Source organism: Meleagris gallopavo, chromosome 4 (assembly GCF_905368555.1).
Source record: "Meleagris gallopavo chromosome 4, MGAL_WU_HG_1.1, whole genome shotgun sequence".
Taxonomy (NCBI): domain Eukaryota; kingdom Metazoa; phylum Chordata; class Aves; order Galliformes; family Phasianidae; genus Meleagris; species Meleagris gallopavo.
Genome location: NC_139407.1, coordinates 33,825,070 through 33,835,099, shown reverse-complemented (window position 1 = coordinate 33,835,099; position 10,030 = coordinate 33,825,070). Strand labels below are relative to the sequence as shown.

At 40.4% G+C, this 10,030-nt stretch overlaps 1 long non-coding RNA gene across 1 annotated transcript; it reads left to right on the top strand.

The window, feature by feature from the left end:
• The first annotated feature begins 93 nt into the window (after window positions 1-93).
• On the top strand, window positions 94-3,720 carry LOC146544467 (uncharacterized). Its single transcript, XR_014883016.1, has 2 exons — window positions 94-314; window positions 1,579-3,720. It is a non-coding gene; the product is annotated as an uncharacterized LOC146544467 (long non-coding RNA).
• Window positions 3,721-10,030: the final 6,310 nt, after the last annotated feature.

The following is a 10,030-nucleotide window of genomic DNA, read 5'->3' as shown; positions in this document are numbered from 1 at the left end:
ATCGCCCCGGAGTGGGTAGCACCGTGACTTCGGACGTGGAACTCCCTGCGGGGGCTTTTACTTTTACAACGTCTTGCAAAGGGAGCGTTCCAGAGGCCCGAAAGCTTCCCCATAGAGGAAGCGGGCTGCGCGGCTGTTTTATTAGCCGCTCCCTCACCCGCACCGATGCGATCCAGCTGGGCGTTAGGAGGAAAAAAGTACACAAATGGAATCTAGCGCCTTTGCCAAAATAAGACGCTATCATCTCATTACGTGAGGTTTCTAACGTGCCGTGGTCGTGTTTTTCAGAAAACACCAACTTTACTGATCGCGAGGTAAATTTAAACCTTTTGTCTCTCATTTCTTGTTCCAGCTACATAAGGTTGAAAACCACCCAGCTGGCTTTATTTGCAGAACCAGAAGCCAAATGGTTGAAGAAAATGCCCCGATTTCCTAACCGGAGCCTGATTTTCTTCTATCTATTGAAACGGGCACCACACATGCTGCAAGATGCACAAAGGATATATAATGAGCAACTCACTATTCATCTGAAAATGTACACATGGATTAGATGTGGGATCAGGGTTTTCAAGGAAACACTGAGTTATGAAATGGTTTCAAAAATCATAGCTAAAGTTCAGACTTGTTGCTTTCAGGTTAAGCACAATCGAGCTTGCACACACCCATCGCTTTCTGGGAAAGCAGAAGTCCTTTTCTCCCTCCACATTATAACCAGAGCAGATACAGGTCACACTGGGATCACATTTCAAGCTTTACTATCTAGAAAGTGCACATGTGCAGGCACAAAAAGGTGTAAATGAGCCCTCTTTAACGCACTCCACTATCCTGCTGATGAGAGGGAAGCATGTGAGCAGAGCTAATTGCATTCTGAGTGCCAAAAGCCACAGATATGAGCACAGCCAAAAGGTTCAAACTTCCTTGATGACTCAGACACATGATAAGGAGCAGCTATTGGGTAATGAGAAATTTTTTTTAAAGGTTCTAAGTACTATTTGGACTATTAGTCAGGTATCTAGAAACTAATAAAGCTTTAGTCCTCTTCACTTTGAAATAGATTAGTAAAATCTGTTTCAGCAATGCACAGATACAGTGTCTTTAATGGCATAAATACATCTATTAAGTTTTACAAGTAATAAAAGCAGCCTTTAAGTAATTTAGAAAAAGTTGCATGTTGGTCTAACGTAACTTAGCAATGGCATCTGACCACCTACAAAGTCACCACACCACCTCAGAAAGACAGCAGTCCCACGCCAGTGCTGCAGCAAGCCCCTCCTGTCTCCTACGGAGCTGCAATGCATGCTTGGAATTCTTGGCTTTCCATAACACCAAGCGTGGTTTAGACTGGGCAATATGACACCAAATTTCTGCTAGACTAATGAAGGAGTTGCAAAACTGTTATGCCTGTAATAATACGTTTTTTAAAAAGACAAAAGATGGTACTCCTTCCCAACTTTTCTCATGTATTCTGAGCTTGAAAAGTAGATTTTTTTACTTGTGTCTTTTGTTTCCTATCCCTTATTTAATATCTTTTCTAATTTATGCTCCCATTCCATTTCATCCATAAACATCATGTTGGAGGCTGTGGATCTGGGAACAAATTGAGACGTTTGTATGCTTTGCTTATCATGGAGGAAGTTCACCATCATTCTTTTCAAGCTATTGGAAATAGTTTTCATCTCTTCTACCTTTGAGCAGCTTACACAAAGTACCTTGTTGTTCTGTCCTGTGTGCAGTCTCACCCGCAGCCAAAGATGAGGTATTGTTCAGCCAAACAAAGATAACCTCTGGCTTTCAAATTCATGAAGAACAAGAAAAAGAATCTTGGATGCAAGAGCAGAGCACTTTCCCTTCTCTGGAGGGGGTCTGAAATACATGCTGCAAGATGAACTCTGACTCCAACCGTGGAAAAGGTTAAACTAAGCATAAAAGAGTGTTGCCAACAAAGTTAGGAATATAACCTTCTCTAGTTAAAACTAAAATGTTAGCAAGATTTGATTAAGCAAGTAAATATTTGCATAACTTCATGGAGCGACTGGGCCTAGGAGTTTTGAAACAAAATTATTAATGATTTGCCAGTCTATTTGCCAAGAGCAGATTTCTGAAAAACTCTCCTAATTACAGAATTTTACTCTTTGTGTTGATTTGAATGCAAAGTGAAAATAGCAGTATCAACAAATCCTGAATGAACATAGAAGTAACATAGAAGTTATGAAAACACAGCTAGAAGTGAATGCAAATCACATGGATTACCTTCAGTAGAAAAAAAAATTAAGTCAGGCTGGAAGAGTTACAGATGTGATTCCCAGCATCAGAACATTTATGGCTACCACGGGCAAGTATTTAACACTATTAGCTGCTGCTCTAGTATAAATAACATTCACCTATAAACCACAAACCACATTGATTTGTTGTTTTTTTTTATGAAGTCTGTTTTTTACATGACCAAAAAAACATATTAGGAGAAAGCAGTCTTTCCCCCTCCTTCAACTACTAGAACATCTTACCAGAACGTAGCAGTCTGCTCCCCAGTGCTGCTGCTGCTGCTGGCACGAGGTAATTCCAATCCGTCGTTAGCACAGAGCTGAAAACACCTGGAATGAAAGCAAATCAAAATACTGTGCTTTAAAATATAGGTCTTATCCCTACAGAGTGAAATTCTGGAGTTGGTCTCAAAATCATGCTTTCAAAGTGCAACTAAATGCTGGAATACCTCACTGAGGTGTTATGTGCTTTGGTTAAACAACCAAGTGCTCAGCAGCCTGTAACCAAAGTAACCTCAGAAGCACAGACTACATTTGCAACCTCACATTTCTTCAGAAGGAAAAGATGGGAATGAATGAACATAGGGATATATTCTGAATTTGTGGTTTTTTTGTTCTGGAAATACACTGGCTGCTGTGTCAGACTTTAGCACTTCCAGGACCTAAGCTCTTGAAAAGGGATTTTAAAAGCTATATATTAATGCAAAACAGCACAATAACAACAACAAGTCAGATGATTAAAGCACACCAACTCTTGCTTGCTGCGTATTTCCATTCCTACAAGGTAAGGACCTGTGGAGGCAGCTGGTCACTGTGATTGTACGATTGTATTCTGGCTTCAAAAGTCACCTTTTGTTCTCCAAAGTTATTGCTCTGTTTTCTTCTTAAAGAAAAACAAGCAAACAAAACCAAGAGCTGCTTCAGTGTAACCTACACTTCCAAGGATCAAGAGCCTGCAGGCAGGGCTGCAAAACACTACCCAAAGAAGCATGAGTTCAGTAGATCTTCTGGCTTCTGTATGAAATTCAGATGTGCAAGTCAGCCTAGACATATTTATTCAAAATAAATAAGCAAGCAGACTTTCCTTGGCCAATGACCACCATATCAATTATTCAAAAATCACCAACGTAGCTGTAAAAGTGAAGCAGAGACAAGATAAAACAATCACTAGGTATTTGAAATAATTAACTTAGCAAGGAAATTCTGAGGGACAGAAAAGAGCTTTCAAAGACTGGTTACAATATTAAAAACATCTACATGGATTTTGTTTCTTTCGTCTTGTTTTTACTATTCTCAGAAACAAGGTGAAAGTCTGAGTCTGAAAAGTTAACACAAAAGCAGTTACTTCCAGAAGCACGGCCTCCCACAGCTGCTGTGAAGAGTGTGGTGCTGGACTACAAAAAGACAAAGAGTTTAAGTTTCTTGTTTTAAATAAAAGAATTGACAGTTTGCTGTATCAGTGCAGTCCTCCACCACGTGTCATCTCCTGCCCAAAAGCACTGTACATAATTGTGCTACCAATAATATTTCTGAGATATACACAACATGGCATCACAAAAACACACACACACACACACACACACAAATACCAAGGGTTAAAGTAAAGTTTGTTTTTGCCATGACTGCTAAAAGGAAAAGGTCCCTCAACGTATCAAAAAAAAAAAAATCAGCACAGTGATCAGATTAAAGCCACTTTCACATAATACAAGAAGGTCCACGACAGCCTGTATCCCAGTTACAGTATTTGCTCTTAAGAAAAAAAAAAAAACAACAACATTGCAGAACATCTTAAAATCCTATTGGAGAAGCAGTGAAGAGCAATAACCTTACCAATGAGGATTTTCAGGCTTGGGAAATTTCGGGAAGCAGGCACTAGCACTTGTGGTCACAGTTTTGTTATGATATTATAACTGAAGCTGAATCTTGCTTACTTTTCATATTTTATGTCTCTTCAGAAAGGAAACAGTAAAAATTTCTTGATGAACCACAGTCCAGAGGAAAGGTAAGAGACAGAAAAGAGAGCAATTTCATATTAGCGTTATGATTAATGTCAATAGGAGAAATAGTTCTGTCTCAAACTGGGAGCCAGAAGAGTGCCATTTCTCAGAGTCTCATTTCACCCCACTCTTTCACAAGCACAGCAAGCTAGCACAAATGAAAAGAGCTTTATACTGCACTTGGGCACCTAAGGTGGAAGTGACAAGGCAGAGGCTGAGCAGTAATGCTGTTAAAATAAGAAGGAGGGAGGCTGATACTGATTTACAGGCAGGGTGAAAAGGTTCTGATTTAATACTGACAGAAAGTTTATAAAATTATTTTATGCTGCATGTGCTGGCACCGAGTGCCTGCTGAAGGGCAGGTTATGAGCACAAAGTAGAGGAAGATGCATTTATTTTTTCAAAGCACTCTGAGACTTGCTTTGAAGATTGCATATTGGTTTACATTCCAGAAAAGACAGTATCCTGTAAGTGAATCGTTACTTTTAATCCACAGCCCATCACAGAGCAGTGCTCTGACAGATTCTTGATTTCTCTTGGGACACCAGTACAATATGAAAAGGTTAATGGGAGCTAGGAGTACTAATAGCTGTTCTAGCATCAGCCAGCTGAATTCATCTTACCAGAAAAATGTTTCATTTTCTTTTAGGCAGAGGAGGTGCAGACTTCTTTGAAGTTATCTTTATATAAAGATATGTATATCAACAATGTAATAATCCAAATTCAAACAAAGAAATCACTTGAGCCAGGCTCCAACGCTTATCTCAGATCCTGATATTCATTACTAGCACAGCCCTGCAGCACTATCCTAAGGCAAGCTTTGCTCTCCAGGCTTCCCACTTCTCCCCAAGAAGCAGAACTTTCCTCCTTGATGGCTGGGAGCACAGACCTGTCTCCAGCCAAGTGAGAGAAAAGGAGGAAGGTGCTTTGGTTTTATTGCTCTATTTCTGGTTGTTCCGCACAACACTTTTTATCTGGAGCAAATTACATGCTGAGACACACATACACAGAGTGTGTATCCCATCACTATAATAGAATACTGCTTTTTATTTCCCTTGCAGGCATTTAAATTCTTTACACAATACTTCAAATGTAACTACATACCTTTGAGATACCTCTAAGTAACCAATGTAAGTCCAGACAGATAATTCCCTTAGCCCGTTAAGCCATTAGTTATACCTTGAAAGGAGGAGCAGAGACAAAAGCACTCAGTTGTGTTCACTGGAGGTGTAGCTTAGTGCAAATTCAAAAATATCTGAGCAAAGAAAATTTAAAAATTTATTATTTTCAAACAGTTCTGGGTGAGAGCCTATAGTGAGACTTCTTTCTTGTCTAGGGACCTGCCATTAGCACCCCCATGAGTGTCATGAGGTGCAGCATCACTTATCTCCATTTTCAAATGGAGAATAAAGGTAAGCTCAGTATCAGTGGCTTAGCTATGGCCGCAGCTGGTGACAGGCAACTGAAGCCAGGTTTCAGGTCACGAGCCACCGACTTGCGCTGTTCTGTTCTTCCTTTACACTGCTGAAGGGCTTCTATTACTGAAAACTGCCTCCTTAGCTTATGTGTTCTCTGACAAAAAAAAAGTTAGAAATTATTTTAAAGGTGTCAGGATAAGAAACACTCTCCCATCTCTGCATGGCTATGCTCCCTTGAAACCGCACAAACTGACTCCCATAAATAAGAGCAAAATCAGGCCCACAAAATTTTACTTTAATTGTGAGCCAAAAGGAGGCAAAACTGAACAAAGCCCACATTGACTTGTTTTCTCTTCAGCCTATCATTTCATTTCTGAAACATGTTGATCTCAGTCTTCTGAGCTATTTTTCATTGGAACACAGTGCTTCAGTTTTGGTCTGCATGTAGCAAACATCATTCAATGACCCAATGGTTTTATCAGGAGATACTAGCATCTTAAAGAGCTTCATCAGTTCTCTTGATCTTAGCTTACTTCTACCTTTTATTTCCTAACTTCTTACCCACCTCCTAGCATGGAACATCTAGCACTCCCACAACCAGAAGGAACATTAAGGAGAGTTCACATCTAGGGATGCATATTAAATGCTATCACCAGAAACAGCTGCAGTAATTAATGAACCTAAATGGCAGTGTCTCTGTCTTCTTCTAGTGAGATCTATATATCTGGGAACGTTACACTGTGAGCTTTTGAAAAAGGTGTTGTGTTCACACCTGCATGATGCATTCAGACTAATGAACAGGAGAGATACTCTTAATACCAAACATTTACTTCCCAGTTTTATCTGGGAGAGACAGCTGCAGACAGATTACCTCTTTCCTCCAGAGATATTTGCAGCTAATTAGGACTTCTCTTTCCAGTTGTGAGCTTTCACCTTGCTACTTTTCTGCTTTAGGGAGCAGCCGTTCAGAGAGGGTAAGTAGAGCAAGGCCATACATCCTGGAAATGGAGAGCAGCTCTAACCATAGGAGGAAGTCAGCAAACATGCAGACATCACAGCAACGCTAGCTGTGATCTGCACAGTCATTAATGGAAGGAAGCCCCATCACAGCTCTGCACTACAGATGTGCTTCCCCACACACTACAAGGAGGTTCAGGACAAGAGATGGAAGAGGATCATGAAACAGACCTCTGGGATCCAGAGGCCTGAATCCACTGTTGCTGTCAACATGCAGTTTTGGAGCCAAAGTGCATATAACTTGCACAAAGAGAGCAGTGAACATCACTATCTGGACGTGCACTGGCTGTGTGCAACTCACAGACCTCTGAGGTACAAGCCCTCTGCTCAGACCTGCACACAGATGCAGCACACAGCATAATTCACATATAGCTTTGACTCAGAAGTCTTTCCTTGAGATTTATTTTTGTTTTTAAAGGAACCAGCAAAGTAGTAATTTATGCTGAATACTTGCCACTGTTAGTAGCTACAGAGCAGAAAGCATGGGCTTTGTGCAAGATTTCTCTAAAAATATATATCCCAGTATAGCAGCACTGCTAGACAGTAATTCAAAAGCAAGTTACCATACTTATACACTATATGATGACAGAAAAATGCCTGCATTTTGTGTCAGATCCGCATTCCCACTCCCAGATCCTGTAAGAAGCTTATTAAACCATGTAAAAATCACTCTTAGCATGATTTTATTCAAAAATAACTGCAGTAATGGTCAAAGGGGAAGCGAAAATATGAATAATGCAAATGCTGACATACTGAAATCATCTTCCCATACGCCAAAGAACGGAAATGACTTTAAAGCAGTATAAAGTGGATAGAAAATGGGACATCTAGTGGCAACGCCCGGGAAGTGAAGCTACAGAGTAGAAACTATCCAAAACTTCTGAGCACAAATTAAGTCTGTTATGAAATAGAATAACACTAATGATATGCAATCCTCCAAAATGCTGCATTAGGGTAAAATTTTATTCCAGAAGTGCATACAATTTCCCTTTCAGAATAATTAATTAAAAGAAAAAAAGTAGCACCCATGCAAACAGATAGATACTCAATGGGTTTTTCTTCCACCATACACTTACTGATTGTTACCCTGTACGCCATTATCCCTTATAAAAAAAGGGAGAAGACCAGTGCTATTCAACCATCATCTGTATAAGGGATCCACAATCAGAAGTGTGATTCTGACATCATTTGTAGGAAGTTAAAGCTGCTAACTCTGGCACTGAGTGGAAAGAAAAGGGTTGTTGACTTTCACCATCCCCACATCATGCTGGTGTTTGATCCCACAACACTTTTGCTTACTCCCATCAGCTGTAGGCAGGCCCACAGGCTAGCTCTGATCTTTTCAGTATGAAACCATCAGCAGGATTCTGATCGTAATTGCTTAGTAAAATGCTCTGGTAGATCATATCAAGCAAACAATTTGTATTTAAATTGGAAAAATTGACTTCTGAGCTGGAAGTGGGCCCGAGACAAATACAGCACAGTAAATGGAGAAAAATAATGAAAGGTCCTGTTGGTTTAGGTTCTTTGTCATCAATCCGTAAGAGCTAAACTTGCACGCAAAGTCTTGTTATGTTACACACCGAGGAATTAGATGTCATGCCAGAGAAACAATACACTAGCAAATCCTACAGCAGTGAGGAAAAAGAGGAAAAAACAAACAAGGAAAAAACAGCAAAGCCCATAGATAAGCCTGGTTACTTCAGAGCAGATTGCAACTAAAATCATTGCAATTCATAAAAGCCCTTTGTTTATTCCGCTGCACTAGCGATGGGTACGTTTTCAGTACTTCCTAACATTCAAATAACTTCCTCCTCAGAGGACAGCAGAAGGGGAAAGGATTTTCACGTCAGTGAACTCTCTGTATAGTCGAGGCAGATTTCAGCCAGGCAAAGCTTTTTAACTTTGATATTCATAAAAAACATCAAGCAAAATAGCTTCCAAGCACTCAGTGAGAAATCAGGTCATGCATTGAATATCCTCAAAGAACTGGACTAAACCAAAGATACCAAACTTAAAAGACTAATTTGAATGTAATTTCTCCTTAAGTTAACATTGCAGTTACAGAATTATTCATTTACTTTAAAAGCTGATATGTTTCCTACAGAAGCTCACAAGCAATACTTCATTTCTCAGGACTGCAAGCTGAGACAAGCAAGCAGATCAATTTGTTCCATGTCTCCTCACATCAAGTGGCTCTGCCTCTAACACAGGTACTTGTTTATGCTTGAGATCTTTCACCTTCTGAAGCACTACTACCTTTAGATTTTCATGGAGCCTGACAGCAAAAACAGGAGGTTGAAAGGGAATTTATCTGGGGGCTTAGTGCTATCAGCATAAACTAGTAACATGCTATCGAAGGAAGAAAACTTCTGTGGGTTCATCAGGCGTGTCTGCTCAACACATCTCCTAGGAACCATCCACCCACATGGCAAAACAAACCCATGCCATGGCAAACATTCCCTTCCCCAGACACTTTCACCCGTTTTTCAAGCAGCAACAGAACACAGGAAAAAAAAAATACGCTGAGTCTCCCCAGTCCAGAAGTCCAAATCACAAACTTTGTTTATCTGTCCCTCTAAACACACTCCAGGCAGTCTGCCAGTTTTCTGATCAGTGTTTAAGCAGTAAATACAGTACATGCAGGAGTTGCTCAGAGCCTATTCACAGGTCTGGCTCCAGCATTTTGGCCTCAGCCAGCAAAATGGTTCAAAGCAGGCATTCACCTCAAGCTATCTCCTATTGCCTGGGAGGCTCACAAGCCCACCACCCACCTACCTTGTATCCCTACCAGTAACCTTGACTTTCTGCATTCTCAGAGACAGTTGTGCCTGTGTTTTCCATTTGAGGAATTAGAGCAATGGGGTTGGGCCAAACACCACCCTCAGGAGAGGGCTCATATGGGCCAGGTGCAGCATATTTCCCTCCCAGCTTTAGCCTTGTACAAGGTGATTGAATTCAGCTGAGTTTGAACAAATTACGTGAATATAGGACTGGTATAGAGCAGTAATGAATCACCTTTTCCACTGCACTTATTCTTTATGCAATAATTTATTGTGACCCTCCAACTTCTCTCCTAAATATCCATAATCTTCTGACAGCTGAAGAGTCTTCAGTGGTTTCACATCTGAATCAGGGCAACGCACACAGAGAGGTCTTCAGTAAGGTCTGACTTCACCAAGTCAGAGTTACAAAGTTTGAAGACTTCAATTTTAACCATGTTGTGGATTTTGATACAGAAGTAGTTACATCATTTCAGCTTCTGACAAATTGCCATAAGTCACTCTTGGCAAGATCATTTCATTAGGGGCTTATAAAAAGACCATGAAGACTTGCT